This window comes from Aphelocoma coerulescens, assembly GCF_041296385.1.
Source record: "Aphelocoma coerulescens isolate FSJ_1873_10779 chromosome Z unlocalized genomic scaffold, UR_Acoe_1.0 ChrZ, whole genome shotgun sequence".
NCBI lineage: Eukaryota > Metazoa > Chordata > Aves > Passeriformes > Corvidae > Aphelocoma > Aphelocoma coerulescens.
In genome coordinates this window covers 7,742,622-7,758,988 of record NW_027184085.1, presented here as the reverse complement: position 1 = coordinate 7,758,988, position 16,367 = coordinate 7,742,622, and the positions used below count along the sequence as shown (strand labels likewise).

Below are 16,367 nucleotides of genomic sequence, written 5' to 3'. Positions count from 1 at the left end.
CATGTGTGCTAGGACAAATTCAAGTAGGGAGTCACATATGTTCATTATCACTCATGCATATATAAAAATATATATATATATATATAAAATTCTTGATGCCCATAGAAAATAGTAATGAAATGGTTAGATTTTCACTTCCACAGACCCGGATTTCTTTCCCTTGCTCTAACAGAGAAATCCAGTCAGAGTTAATGATAGCAGGATCCTTACTGTGACTGAAGAACAGCCACCCCAAAAAAAAGTTATTCATGCACAAGGCAATGCTATACAGGTGGGCTGCATGAAGCACGGAGATGCTTATGGAAGCCTTAGATCTTGTGAAATTTAGCACACTTCCCAGTCTTATGATGCGCTTATGAACTTTTCCTCCTATTCCACACTTAAGGACAGTTCCATGCCATCCCAATTTCTTTGCTCTTTGGGTACCAAACAGACCCTGAGAGCTGTGAGGGTCTTCAGAAAGCCTTGGGTCTGCTGCCCATGAAAGAAGGGCCAGAACCAGAGCAAAGGTTTGGCAGGAACCTGGAGAAGCTCCCTGCTCAACTGGCACAATGCAGAACCACCTTCAAGTGTGTTATTACTGACAGATACATTTCTTCCATTTTTAACTGGCCTCCAGCAACAGAGAGCCTCAGACTCCCCAGACCACCAGTTCTACCTATATAGCTTCTTTCCTCCTCATTAGAAAGGATTTCTCTTACTCAGAATCCTTCTCCATTCAATCCTCTGCCTCTTTCCAGTGGCAATAAGGAAGTGAATAGATCTTCAGACAGGTAACAGAAAACCTGTTCTTTCATTAAAGATGTCTGTTGTAACACCCATTAAATGGCTGGTGCCACAAGATGCAGACATTGATACAGTGCATCGAGTTATCCTGACAGGGACAAGGGGAAGGACATGTCCTTCCATTTTCTTTTTCCAAACTTTATCAGAGCCAGTCTTTGAAAATTCAATATTCGTTCTAAGCTCCTGCTTAATAAACTTGGCAAACATGACATTTTTAAAACAAAACAAAACCATGCTGTTCACTTTCCCTTTTCATTCTTAATTGGCCCATCTAAAAGCAATCAAGTGAACATTTAGCTGTGGTAGAAAGAACTGCAGGAGACCTCTCCTCCAAATGCCATTATTCAGGAGTGAGCAGGAGTGTGGATATATTTATGGAGAGTGGGAGGCACTCTGAAAATTCTCTCTCAACAGTGATAGAAGAGCAGGAGCATAGCCAGGGCTGGGACTAGGGGGAAAACAGACATGCAGTGCCTAGTGTTGGGAACTAGCTGTCCAGGGGAAGTCACAGCCTGCTCTGCCTGTGGCTTAGGCTCCTTTGACGGTGTCGGGGGAAATTAGGCATTAAAGAACAAACTATACAAACAGCACACTGAACAGGGAGCTGCCTAAACGTGGCTAAAGAAAACACCACGGAGAAAGGGATCACTTTCAGCGGGTCTCAGCACCCTTGCCTAGGGTATTGGCTTGCCGGGATTTAGATGTGTTACCCTCTTCTGGCACAACACATCCACCCAGAGGAGGGTCCCCTCTCAATCAGCTGCTCCGTGAAAGGAAAGGTGAATTCCAGGCTCTAAAGCAAGAGAGAGTGAGGCGCATGTAAAGCATGGCTGTCAGCCTGTCTCCCCCACAGCTGAAATGCAGACCTGCTGAAGCACTTAATCTGTTTCACCTGTTAATGGGTTTGGGGGTATGAAATCCTGTCTCAGCTGCTTGGGGTGCGTGATGAAAGACATCAGTTGTAGATCAAACTAACTTTGCACAGCAGGTAATACAATTTCTAGAAATACATACACAAGTGTGTCTAGGGCAGGAATCAGATTTCAACAGTGGAGCCATACAGAACGTATAATTATATTTTGCATTTTTAATAGACTTATTAGCATAATAATACATTAGTCTAATAGAATATTAATGTGATGCAGAAATATTAGCATATTATAGATCCTTATTCATTAATATATTAGACCCTTATTGTATTAGTGGCACAATCTACTAGAGAAAATGTTGCTTTGTGTCTGATATTGCAATCCCAGAAAAAATTGAGATTGACAAATATAGAGCCTCTCTGTGTCACAGGCATGCCTGAGTCTAGGTGTTAATCCAAGAGCTGAAATGCTTTTGCAGGCAGAAAGCAGTTGATATTTGAGTAGTTTTCCCACATTTTCTGAATTCAACCTAAAAACTTTTTAAGCTGCTTCCATGAAAAAGAACAAAAAATGCCCTCTAAATCCTAAACTCTTAAAAATCTCAGAGCAGGAAAAAATAAATTCCATTTTCTGGCTTTCAGATGCCCTCCTAAAATGTAGGGAAATGGGTTCAGCTCACTGGTCTCCCACTGTTTTAAACTTTGGGGAAAGTCTGCTCTGGGGACCTGGTGGCTTTCCTGGTGACCAGCACTCCATTTCAGAATCTCCTTGTGTCAGACTCTTCTGAAAAGATTATCTCTGCAGCTCATACCCTGGTACCCCATAGAACTGATGAGCAACCTGACTACCTGTTTGTCGGACTTTCTTGCATTGGCCCCCTTCTCTAAGCCACCCACCAGGATGGAGAAGACTGTCCTGAAAAGCACTTAATTGAAAACAGTAGCATCCCATGAAAAGACCTGGCAAATCCTATCAAATTAAGGCCCCCAAAATTCCTCTGTATCTTTGTTAGGATGCTGTCAGGCTGCCAGCAGCCCTGAAGTCCCATCACTTATTGCTCTCCCCATCCACCCCTCAACAGGAGGGAGGCCTTTTTGAGCACGTGTTGCTGTGCATGCCTTGGTACTGGGGAAACAGGCTCCAAGGGCATTTTTAACGCAGGCCCCTCAGACAGGCAGAATGTCAAGCCAGGGCTGCTTTCCCTGATAGGGACTCGACTCCCCTACAAACGGGGCTGCACACTGCGGTTGCCTGCTCGAGCTGCACATCAGGCTGCATGACCCCGACGTCCTTATGGCAACTGAATAAACATTCTCTATAAGCTACAGAAAACAAATATCATCTAGCGACTTAATCCCACATCTCTCATTCACAGACAGACTGACAAACAGGACTAATTCCTCTTATTAATACTTTGGGTATAGGCAGCAGCACTGACCAAGATGACTCATAGGTTAGATTACGTGCTTTTAGCAGAACAGGAAAATGTGTGAAACAGAAAAATGAGGAGTGTCAGTAGGGATGCAGAGTTTTGAAGTCTGTTGTTTCTTTTCTTCTTTTGAGGAAACGCAGTGCAGCTCTTTCCAGAAGCAGATATTCTCCAAGCTCCAGGTAACCCTCCCAACTAAGGACAACAAAGAGAAGGTGAAAATCATAACGCTTACCCTCCAGAAAGCATTTGCTTCAACCTGGCATCTCTGTGGCACAGGATTGTTTGAAATTCCTTCTAAGGAGCTCAGCAAAGTAGGAATTTTAAATTTAAAAATAATATACTAGATCCCTAATAAACAAAGCTCTTGAATTGAACCGACCCTAGTGCATTTTTTTCTGTCTTACATTAGACCCAAGAGGCTGTTTTCTTAGGCTTTTTTTTTTTCCTTGATGCATTTAAACAGCAGCTTTCCTCTTCTCCTTGTGATCATGTTAAATGTTTAATTGCTCTTTGCATTTGCTGACGGCACAACATAAGCCCCTGCAGTAAAAGAGATTTGTGCTAAAACTCAAGTGCTTAAGAAATAAGGAAAGGGGTTATATTTTGGGTCACTTCAATTATCTCTATTTTTTTGGAATTATATATTAATTTTAATATAAACTGCAGCACAGAAGTGCAATTAGCATTCAGACAATGTGAGAAAGTCTTGCCTGAAGTTAAGTGATGTGTAGAATCCATGCAGGGAATTCAGGGAGGTTAGGCAGTGCAGCTCACTGCCATAACACAGCTAAGCCAGGTCCTCAGATGGTGTAAATCAGCACAATCAGTGCCATCCTGATTTACACCACGTAATTATATCCCCCCACTGCTATTTGAGATGGGCTCAAGATGACAGCACTGGGATCACCGCTGGAATAAAGACTTTTTCTAAGTTCCAAATTACATTAAAGCCACCCAGTCAGACTGAGATCAAACCTTTTATTAGCAGCTATCCACCACTCAGAGCCAATGACAGACACTCCCAAAACCCCCTGATTTAAGCAATAAGGAGAAAACCTTGCCTCCCATTTTCACATCTGTCCAAAGCACATGCTTTTACACCCTCTGTTTTAAGTTAAACCACTGCACTCCCTGCCTGGCCTAAAAGGAATGCTGAGCACGGGAGGGCCAAACTACTCTGGTGGGACACAGCTCCTAAATTAATGCTTTGGGCAGCACTAGGCAGATGTGTATCCTCCTACCATATCTGTCTCGTCACACCTAAATCTATTGTAACGCCTTAGCTGGGCTGACCTGAGAATTTTGCCAAGTTAGGACCTTTGTGTGGGGAACAACCCAAGCAGACCAACTCCCTGTGTTTCCAGTCCCAAAACTCCCAAGCAGTTCAAGTTGGAAGGTTTGTTCAGCGGTTTTGAAAAGAGTCCTTTCTGACAGAATCTGTCTAAGCTCAAAGAATTAATGAGCTTGTATTCTGCAACAGGCTGTGAAAGGAAACCAGCAGAGAGACCCTTGATAGGACCCTTAATGCTGCTTTGTTACCGTCTTTTGTTCAGCCCCCCAGCAGACTGGGGCTCTGCTGCCTGGTGAAGAGGGGGCCCAGCTGATCCTGAAATGCAATTAATGCATAACAGCTTCAACCAATCCATCTAATTTAATGCCTGCATTTCTTCTGTGCTTGCTTTTCCCTTTATTTTTACCTCTCATCATGAAGAATAGCTACACTTCTTCTTAAAAAAAAAAAAAAAAAAAAAAAAAAAAAAAAAAAAAAAAAAGAATACAGAAAAAATAATGTGGTGGGGTTTTTATGCTTTGTTTCGTGAGGGGGTTTTACAGTTTCTTTTTTCATTTGTTTGTTTTCCCTGGATTCACCCTGCTTTTTCCCTTCCTGAATGCTGTTTTGGGTCTCTTTTTTTATTTAACAAAATAAGGTCAGCTCATCAGCAAAAAAGCTGAGAGTTTCACGGGGTCCAAGACTGCTTCCATCTACAGAATTACTTTTTAACACATTCTGAGTAAAAATTATCCCCTATGAGCCAAACGCAGATTGACAGCCAAACATAAAACAACCACATTTTGTTAATTCATTTACAGAGGTGCAAATGCCTAATCCAACACCACTTTGCTCTGACACCACAGCAGTGGTTTTGGGCTGTCTTTTTTTTTTTTTTTTTTTTTGAGATTTTTGGGAGTGAGACTCTTGTTACTGTTAAGGGAGAAGACAGGATTCCTGTGAATCCCTGGGGCTGTGGGATTGCTCACCAACATCTCAAGTCTGTTTTGCTTGTTTATAGTTCAGAATGCAGCTTTTGTGTCAAAAACTGAAGCCTTTAACATTTTCAAAGCCTGTCTTCCTCTCAGTTGTGGTGCACATGCTGATGGAGCAAAACAAGGGCACCCAGAGTTCAGTAGCTCTTATAATTGGACCTAAACTGATTTCAGTCTAAGGACAATTCAAAGAGGAGGCTTCAGGTGCCATTCAGAAATGACAGGAGAGCCCGATGTAAGCCCTAATATTGCAAGAATGATGCAGCACTGATCAGTTGGAAATCACTGCCGGAAAGTTGCTGTTGGGATTGTCTTGCTTGCATATAACCTATGGATCTAGATTATTTAGAGAGAGAGGTAGTCAGACAGACAGATATGGGTAAGGAGATGAAATTCCATCCTTGTCACTCGGTGATCCAATTTAACCTGATTTTCCTCTATTTAATTTTGTGTGCATTTCTACAAAGGTGTCTGTAACCTCATTATCTAAGCATGGGAAATGTGAAATTAGACTAATAGGTAATAGAGATAAATAGTTATACCATTCAGCAGCTGTGTATTTTCCCTTACCTATCATTCTACTCATGCATGCATCTTTCAGTTTTCAGAGGTGTTGAAAAGGGAAACATTCAAGGCTTAATATTTGTCCGCATTTTTTTGAAGTGGTCGATACAAACACTGATACACTCACAGCTCTGCAGCAACCTCAGTCCTCTTGAAAATGGTTCATTGAGCGCCTCTGAAACATCAGTGTGAAGGCACTAGATCACACAAGAGACACTCAAAAGCTGTGCCCAGTGTTGAAAATTCACCTTCCTTATTTGCTTCTGCCTCGTCCTGCATGTAGAAAAGCCACCACCCCATGACCTGAGCATTAGAAAATATCTGATTCTCACTGCAGTTTTAAAATGTGGGGCCATGGGGTGGGCTATTGTTTTTGAGCATAGACAGCAGCAAATACAGAGGAAATTTATATGGCATGGCCCTTTTCCAAACTAACAGGTGACTTGGTGGACATCAGGCAGGGTTGCAGTGGTGGAGCTGAAAACTGTGCCACCTCTTAAGCAGAAGAACAAATTCCCACCTTCCACTTCATCTACCTGTAAAGGAAGAAAGGCTCACAGGGATCTGCTGCCCACCCACTGTCCTAAGGACTTGGGGGCTGAGTTAATCCCATCACACTAACAGAACATAACAATGCGTTGGGAGTACTTACCACATTCCTTGAAATTGAAGAAAGTTGCCATGGTTATTAGTAGCTCCTAATGATATTTGCATAGATTAACAGACTTTAATGCAATCATGAATGCTACAATCCCGGGGAAAATAATGAAGAAATCCATTATGAGGTAATAAAATAACTAAGTCAATACAGTAATAATTTGATCCCATATTAGTAATAATTTCATCTCCTGCTGCAAGGCAATTTTAATGCACATAGCATTTCTGGACAGTTTTATAAATATCACCTTTGTTTGAGATAATTAATTAGCAAAACCAAAAAATATATTGCTGGTATTTTATACGATAAATTAGTCATTAGGTTTAAACTGGCAGGCTGTAATAAAACTTATTAAGATAAATATGCTGGATTCTTAACACTTCAGAGAAGCTGTTCTCTGTCTTAAGGCTCTTCTGGTGCAAAGCTATCATCGCTGCTGGATGGTTTCTATGTATGTTAAAACCCAATTATGAAAATCATGTTTATAACCCCGACTTGCTTAGCAATAGGAGCCGAATGCATTAGCCCACATGTGCCCATGGACGAGGCTAAGGTGAGGGTGAGCTGCTGAGGGCCCTATTATCTCGCTTCCCTCATCACTCAGAGCCCAGAGCCTCCTGCAAGACTAAAGCAAACTAACTTCACTTCACAGGAACCCAGGTCCAGGTCATTCTGCCAATAGAGAGGGAGGTTTGCAGTGAGAGGTAGGGGAGAGGGAGAATATTAATCATTAGGTGGGTGCTTACCAATTTTAGTTTTCCACTTCTGCTCTAATTTTGTGATTACTGAATAATTTTGTGCCTTCCAGAAGTGCCCGGAAATTACAACAGACCTCAGCAACATCTGTGACAAAGTGGCCACTGGGGCCAAAAGCTACTGCACTTGACAGTGACCACTGTTCCAGCCCTCTGAAATATTGCCTCTGTGTGGCTGGAGCTCTGAGAAGGGCTTTCCTGTGTGTTTGGGGAGCTGTCCCAGACAGATGGCACAGGCTGGCTGAGACTGTCAAAACTGGATGGCGACCAGCTTCTTGCAAGGAGCACAGATCTTGCAGTCTAATGAGCTGATCTTGGCTCCCTGGAAGACTGTGCTGTGTGGCCAAAGCAAGGATTGCCATCCTGGGCTTGATGACTGCACTCTCCAGGAACAGGGGTATTAAATCATTAGATTGCCTTTGCATAGGGCATCCTTTGGGCTTTGCCTAAGCTTCCCCTGAGCCAGTTTACTGTCCCCTTCTCAAGGCATTACAAATTTCCCACTCTCGCCAAACTCGGCCGTTTCGCCACAGTTCCGCATCTAGTGAGGTTTCCAAATCCTTGTCACTTTGAATTTGGAATGGTAGTAAGTGACACAAATTGATGATACATCAAACTCTGGTCCTCGTTGTGGGCCAATTCTTAATGCAAAATAAAATGTCCCCAAAACCTCATTCTCATTTATAAAAAACTCACAAGAGTTCAACATTTAGCTGGGAGTAGGCCATGAGTGCTGTTGGAAATTACTATTAAGCCACTATTGTAGTAAGTAAAGAGTCAAAAGACAGAGAAAGTGACCAAAACCATTGCTCCTCCCATTCAGAAAACCACATCAGTTATAATACCATTAGGACAGCAAGACACATGATAGAGCTAAGAAACTCACTCTACTGTGGAAGCACTCCCTTTCCTAATATACCACTCTTGAAATAAAATGATAGAATCAATACTTTGTCATACATTTTACTTCTTTGGGGAGAACAAATGTTTTTCCCCCCCATGGAGCAAATGCCTTCACTTTGTGGATACTTTCTCATTGAAAAGTGCTTTATGTACAAGTTTGATTTAGGAATCCCATAAGCTCTGGAGTGCAAAACTCTTCCTCTAGAGGAAGAGTAAGTGGGGCAAAAATCATTGTAACAAGCACCCTGCCCTCAATTTTGTTTTTTAAGCATGCTTTGCTGGCCAATGTCAGGGAAGGTTGTTGGACTACAAGGACCTTCGATGTGACACAGAATGGCTGCTATTATATAATCATATCACATCCTAGTGCCAATTGGCATGGTCCATGGAATTCAGCTGGTGGGCTGTATGCTTGCTGTATGCTTGCTTTTTAATGAGACCTTGTTAGACCTGAATTTCCAGTCCTGATATTGTGTATATTAATTGGAAAGCTATTTAAAAGTGCTGTGACATGAAGAGGACTGCAAGTCTAGGCAAGACCTTAGAGATTATTCAATTTGCTGTTATTTGTGGATGCATGTCAACCCCACTGTATTCTCTGTTCTATCATCTCTGATTTGGTGCCTTAGAATACTCAACATTTGCTTTGACTGCTCCAAGAGGAAGGCAGATTTTTTGAGGACCAGATTTTTTGGGTGTAGGTTTCCTCAGAGTGGTCTGAGACTTCTAATTATCCATTGGAGCTATTTCTTTGGCTGATCTCCATCGTGCCAGGCACACCTGACCCAAATTCTGCTCAGTGTCTGTGACCCGCAAGTGTTCTAGTGCCTCCAAAATTATGTTTCAGTGATTCTGTTAGGTGGGTCCTCTGCTGGCTATTATACTTCTCTCCTGTGCGTGAAATGCAAGCACAGGATAAAAAATAGGACCATTTTTGTAATTATCACATGAAACCACTGCACTTGTGACTGATTTGTCTCTCATTAAGACCTTGTGGCTCCACAGGATGTGGTGAAAAAGCATCTAAAGACACCTGGGCCAGCCCTGTGGGGTTTACCCCATTTTGGTCAAGTTGGAAAAGTCCCCTCATAGTTGGTCATTTTGGGATTAGCTGGATAATGAGATGTTTGGGGAGCCTTGCAGCTCAGTTCTCTTTGGCACCAGGGATCCTCAGCTTCACAGACTTCCCAGTACCACTAAATCAAACGCCCTCAGGGGTGAGGGCAGTGAGGAAAAGGCCTTCAGCATCTCCTGTGGAAAAGTGACTTAAGCGACTGGCGTCTCAAAACTGCCATTCCCACAATCGTTCCCCTTGTCAATACCATGACCTTTCTGAGGCGGAAGCTCCTTTTTATTACTCTGTGCACTGGGGTAAACCAGGCCACGCTGTGTTATCTACCCAATTTATCAACACTATTTACAGCAGGTCCATTCCACTGTCTGGCTTAACTCAGTGCCCAGAGACTCCGCATTGAGAGAGGAAGCTGCTGCTGAAGAGAAAGAAATGTCAATTCCAGCCTAGTCCCCTAAAGTGAAATAAAAGAACCAAAGTAAATAAGTAAAGGGAAGTAAATACAGTATCTCCAGGGTGATTTCGTCTTTCTACTCCAATACAGGCAAGCACGAAACCAATAGAAACACCATCTTATCCTCTTAGTTATCACCACACACAGAATGTCATCTCTTGGTGGCCTAAAAAGAAAGAAGTGTGCCACATCCATCTTTAATGAATACGACATATCTCTCACCTGCTTGTATTTCAGCAACCCCAAACTGCTGAAAAATGAGATGGGAGAGTATGTTCTTCTTGCTTGCCCTGGAATCATGAGGATGGATTAAAATGGTTCTTGTTCTGCTTTGTTTTCCAATGATTTCTCTGGGTAATTTTGTTTTCTTTTTGCTTTCTGGGCTCTAGGGTTCAGGTTTGACATCAGTTCTCCAGAACTTGTGATCAAGATGTAATCTTTTACTCTTTTTACTTCAAAGAAAATCAGGCTGTTACGTGCACAAATACTTGTGAGAGCTGTGGGTAATTGGAAAGCACTGAGTATTGTGAGCGTCACTGTCAAGTCACAAGGGTGGCAGTGTGTTCTCCATCACACTCATATCATTTGAGCCTTGAGCCTGCCTTTCTAGCAGGTTCAAATTCTCCGATGTGGCAAAAAGGTCATACCCTTACTCTGTGGCTCTGCTGCCTGGTCTGTAGGGATGCTCAAGCTGTGCCAAGAAGGGGATGCTGCTCTGATACTTCATCACATGTCTCAGCAGATAGCTCTTTACATCACGTCCCACTCCTGTATGATCTGTACTGCCCTCTCCCTTCAACAAGGATTGTGCCATGCCCATCCTTACATCCTTCAAATGATTTATATATTTATTATAAGTTTATCTGTCTTACTCCTTCCCAGCCTGGATTGATATCAGTCCTTGATAGCTACACTAACTCAAGACTAAACAGGTAGTCATCAATATCTTGGATTTTGTCTTCTATTATTTAGGCCTGTATTGAACCATCCCATGGATGGTCCATGGGGACTGTGATGAGCAAAAGAATTTATTTGTTTCCCTACAGCTGAAATATGGCCCCCACAAACCCCACAGCTGTGATGTATCACACTGTCTGGACACACTCAGAAATCTAACTCAACCATGTCCTCGCAGATTTACAAATCAATCAGAGCAAAATCAGGGGACATGGTGGAGGCTGCTTTCTTAAATCATGTTTGAAATGTGGAATTAAGAAAATAGCAAGAACAAAACAGGAAAGAAAAGACCTGCGTATAACGAGCAATTGAGACAGAGTCCACTGAAACTAAGGGCTCTGTTCATGTTTCCTATTATAATTACACTTGATTGCTGCCTCTCCCTGATGGCTGCCTACAAACCAGCCCGTGACAGCCCTCCCTCTAAAGCAGTCTCTACAGTTTATTGCCCTCCTGGAGCTGGGAGCTGTACCTGTCTACGTGAAACACCTAAAGAGAGGACTGGCTGAGGCCCTAAAGAAACATCAGCTTGCACATGTCTTCAAGTCAGAGCTTCCTGCTAGCCACTGTGGACTATGGCCATGAAGGTAATACAGCAGATGACAGGAAAGGAGGTGACCAAAGAGATCAAGACCACAATACTTTGATGCTTGTAAGAACTTCACCAGGGATAAGGGATCCAAGTCAAGATAATGTTTCATAAGGGTGAAAGCCCTTAACACTGTGCTAGGTTTGCTCACAGCATGGCTGTTGATAACCTCAGGTTCCCCACGGCAGGAGCAACAAGGCCTGGACACACACAAAGGCAAAGCAGAAAGAATTTAACAGGACCAGATTGTACCTATTCCAAAACAACCATCCCTCCTGTGATTCCCTTTGTAACTCCCTCCTTGTTTACACTGGCGAGCAGAATGCTGCCCATCACTGGGTGGGTTGTTCCAGAGTCGCTATCATTCAGCTTTTGGTCGGTGCCTCCTAAGAGGCTCATGGTCATTTAGGCACTGCCAATATTGTGAGATACCTTCAACACTCCTATCTGATTGGCAGTGAAGTGTGACACCACTAGCACTGAACTTCTGCAGTGCCTGTTAAAGATAAGGGGGGGAAAGAAACTTGAATAATTTATGTAGTTAGTTTAATTTAAATAATTTATATGCTAAGCATTGCAAACAGAGCTGAAGTTGATAATGAGTCCGAGAAGCACATTTTGAACTCAGTTGCAGATTCTACTGCATTGTAATTCTTGCAGGATACAGGATTTCCTAGCACTATAAAGGCCTGGGAGTGTAAACAAGGTAGTTGCTTGAAAAAGAGTCTATACAGATTCCTTCCTTGCCAATTACCACCAGATCATCTTATGTTCTCTACAGTTTGTTCAGTTTGAACCTTCTAAAAATATCAAAAGCTTCACGAGTTTTCCTGAGCTGCAGAGAGAAGCCTGGCTCCATTGTTTGACAAATAACAGTTTGTAACTGGTGTAATCTGTAATCAGGAATCAATTAAAGAGATATCAACAGGAAAGGAAAGATAAGGGAAAACCAGGAGAAAATCAATGAACAACATAAGGGAATTGATCATTCAAAGGGTCTTTCTTAAACCACTGGGTCCTCTCAGAGGCATCTTTGCTGCACATTGCTCAGGTTTTGTCTTATCTTCCTCAGCTTCTTTGGTCCCTTTTACATGAGGAAACCCTTCTCTTTTGCAGTAAAGGGTAAAAAAATATATATATCCAAGACCCCCACCTTCCAGGTTCACTGAGTGGCCACTGCCTTTTATACTTAGAATGCAAGAGAAATACATCTGAGAGGTTGCTTAGAGCTAAAGAAAATTGATGCTAAACTTTGTGAATTCTTGCATGAATTCACAGGGAATATCTCCAGGAACACTTTAGAAGATGTACATATTCTCCTCAGGGATGCAAGCATCAAAGAGATCACTAGCACACACCTCATGAAAAATAATTTCCCACAAACCCTTACACAGTTTAAGAACCATCTTTGTCATAGCAGACCAGCTATTTGCTACTGGCTTCTTTTATCAAGATTTTTTTTTTCTTCTTGAATTTCTAACATCCTTAAAACCATACTTACTAGTTTCAAAGAAGCCACTACAACAGTGGTAATGAATCCATATTACCAACTCCAGCAACTGCTTTGAGTGTCAGAGTATTTTGCGTTGATCCATGACTCCTCTCAGAGTTCTGCAGTTATGTGTACAAATCACAGGTTTTCAGTTAAAAAATAAATACCTTTCCAGACATGAATTGCTGTGAACAACAAAGGCTTGAAAATATGAACCAAGTCCTGAGCCCTGAAGACTTGAAAATTACAAGAGAAGTGATAAGAAGCCACAAATGTAACCACTAAGAAAAGAAAATGTTTTTAAGCTGATCACTGTTATGATTTTCTGGGGGTCTTATTCATCACTTTTGAACATTTGTACATTGGCACAGTTGTGAAACCATGAAATGTTTTGGAGCATTTTCCTGTAAAATGCCAAGATTTTTGTCATTTCCTCTTGTTGATTGTACCATAGTTAGGGAATTCATATGCCCGGTGAAAACAACACTGATGGGGAAGCATAGAACTGGTTTCAGGGTCTTTTCAGGATCCCAAGGGTGTCAAAGACAAAAGCTTAATATGAGGAAGTCTAGGGGACACCATCAGACTGCCGAGGAAGACAAAGGGAGTCCAGGATCTCTTTGAGCCCCACAGGTGGGTTTGGGAAAGATCATACAGCTACAGAAGATGTGGTTGTGGTAACAGCTGCCTCCAGTGAAGGACCTAGCTGCATTCCTAAAAGTGGGAAAGGTTTGGGAAGCTGGGGTCATCATCTCTGGGAGCAGATTTTACTAACTACTAAAATGTGCATCTTCTTGTATCTCAGCCAATGCCAAAATGAGGACTGAGCATTCAGATAAGAGCTCCTGCACACCATACCTAAACTTTCTCTCTGAGCCCTCTACCCTTTGTTTGAAAAATGATATACTTCAGTATCTGAAGAAATATTCCATTGCTGCCTGCCACTGGCTTTTAGGATCCCATGTTTAACAGGAGCCAGAAACTTTTTAGTAAAGCCAGTGCTTTACTTTTCTAAGTGAAGTGTGGGATAAATGACAAGGAAACCTGCTCTTTACTAGCCAAAAATAAAAGCAGCTGAGTGTAGCTAGCTCCTCTTTGTTCTGGCAGTTTATCTCATAAATCAAAAATACCTCCAACCCCTCCTGGTGCTGACCTAGATGAACTCCAGAGATCATTTCCAACCCCAACTATTCTGTAATAAACTGAACCTAGTTGAACTATCTTTAGAAAACAGGGGTGGGGGGAGGGGGGACAAGGAACGAGACAGCTCGGTATGTTTCACAGCACTTCGGCATATAAAAGTGCCTAGAAATAAAACTTATCTGTTCAGTTAATTTCTTGTCCAATTTGTCAGCAAGTGTTCTGAAGAAAAGGAATTTGGATTTACACCACTGCTCAGATTTCACTCTAGTCAAGGATGAGATAAACCATGGCAAAGAGCAGTAGACTTATCTACTTTAGCATTAAACATTTTGGGTTTTGGTAGATGTCTCTCCAGGTGAAATACAAAAGAGACAACAGAATTTGCTGCACTGGACTTTATAGCATTGGTCTTTGTCTTCTACCAGGTAGTGCTTGCTGCCTTGGAAGATGGGGTTCTCCCCATTTCACCCTCATAATTCACAGGGTCAATTATGCAAAACTAAACAGAGAGAGTAGGAAAATTATTTCCTGACTCCGTGCACCATCAGTTGAAAGATTCCTTTATCTTTAGCTGTTGATGTCTTGATACCAGCAGAAAGATATTGCAAATGCTGGTAAATAAAGGCATTTAAAATTCATTATAGCAAGGTAAGTAGTAAGTTTTCTTTCCATCAAGATCTCTTTGTGTTGTTCAAAACACAAGCAGGGATGAGCCTTTCTCCCAGTGGTGGGTGGTAACAGCCAGAGCTCCTCTGACCTCTTTGCATCTGACAGCCCTTTCCTTCTGCCCTTTAGGGAGGGAAAGGCTGAAGGTCACCTCTGCCTTTCTTGCTTCCTTCCCTGATCCTCTCTGAGAAGAAAAGGCCTGAAATTCATATTGGTGACATCAACTACAGGGTCTGCTGTGCACTTTTAAATTAACAAAACATCCAAGATTGTCTCTCCTCCTCTCTCTGCTTCTTGGCTTCTCTCTCCCTCATTCAAAGCTAAGCTGACCAAGCATTTCCTCTGCCTGACTCCCACCAAGGACTGAGCATCCCTGCTCTGCCCTCCACACAACAGTCTTATCTTTCTCCATTCCTCACTGATGATGGGACCTCAGCAGAACAGTGGGAGAAGAAGATGGAGAGAAAGCTGATCTCATGCATCTGTCTCTCTCAAAACACCCAGACACCTCTCAGTGTCTTTCACAAATCTGCATTTCCACACATCTGTGTTCCTGAAAATGTTTTCCATTCCACCCAGCTTTTTGCCATTTCCTTTCCCATTTCCTCAAAACCCCTTAATACAGTCTTTTTTTTTTTTCTCCTTCTCCAAGGTACTAGAGGAATGAGGTAGAGTTCACTAAATGAAATATTTCACCATCTTTCTTCCTTCTCACGAAACTTCCTATCACCACTAACACCACCATCACCACCAACCTGGATGTGTGGTGGTGTAATCCTGGCTGACCTAAGAAGGAGAAGGTAGAAGAGGAGAATGCACAGCTAAAAGTCACCATGACAGGTTTTCTAACCACTTCCACTTATTGGAAATAGCAAATGAAAAAGAAATAGGGAAGGAATTAAAAGAAGCATAGAGAACATTTCTCTACAAAGAAATGAGAGAGCTGCTGTAATTCACTTGCAACTACTGCTCTTTTGCTAGAATCAGGAGCCTCACAGACATGACATACAACTCTTTCCCTTCTCCTGAACTAATGCATTCAGGACACGTAATTGTACATGATGTACATCTTCAGCTCTGAAGCCTCTCACTTTGTAAAAAATATTCAAAATTTCCTTTTTTTTTGTGTTGGTTTTTTTGTTTTGTTTTGTTTTTGTTTTTGAGAAAATCCTACTTAAAAAAGCAACCTGAATTTCTCAAGTCACCGAGTTTCCTCAAGCCTGAGGACTGCATTCATTACTATTATTGCATTTAATTAGTAATAATCATAAATTATGCAACAGAAAATAAGTCATGATCCCTGCCATAAATGTCTCAAAATCCAGTAGACTAGTAGATTCTTAATGAAGAACACTGGTCAAACTCACTGACATCACAAACATCACATCAAATAAACCATTTGTGTGTGTTGGTGGGGGGAGAGGAGAGGGATGTGTTTTTGTTTTGGATTCTTTCATAGTTTTTTTCCTTCCCCTTCAAAATTAATGCACAGAACATTAATTCTACCTTTCAAGAATGTGTTTTAGGTCAAATGTCCCCTTTTCTCTGCTAAAGCCACGTATCATTTTCTCCTTTAAATGGGGATAATTATCTGTTGTTTGAAAAAAGGTAATTGAAGGACTTCTGATGAAAGTGGGATCTTCCCACAATTCAAATAATTGTGAAAGCCATTTCTTGTGAGAGCAATAGTTTATCTGTCTTACATCCCCATCCTTCACAGGGCTGGGCTCCCCTGCCACGCTACAAATCCCACGGTGTCCCC

At 42.0% G+C, this 16,367-nt stretch overlaps 1 protein-coding gene and 1 long non-coding RNA gene across 31 annotated transcripts in view; both read right to left on the bottom strand.

The window, feature by feature from the left end:
* Positions 1–16,367, bottom strand: part of CELF4 (CUGBP Elav-like family member 4) — a 678,618-nt gene that overhangs the window by 200,538 nt on the left and 461,713 nt on the right. The gene's annotated exons all lie outside the window — the stretch shown is intronic.
* Positions 1,873–4,482, bottom strand: LOC138103480 (uncharacterized). The gene is made up of 3 exons (XR_011147733.1): positions 3,798–4,482; positions 3,492–3,627; positions 1,873–3,279 (listed from the first exon to the last, which is right to left on the bottom strand). It is a non-coding gene; the product is annotated as an uncharacterized lncRNA (long non-coding RNA).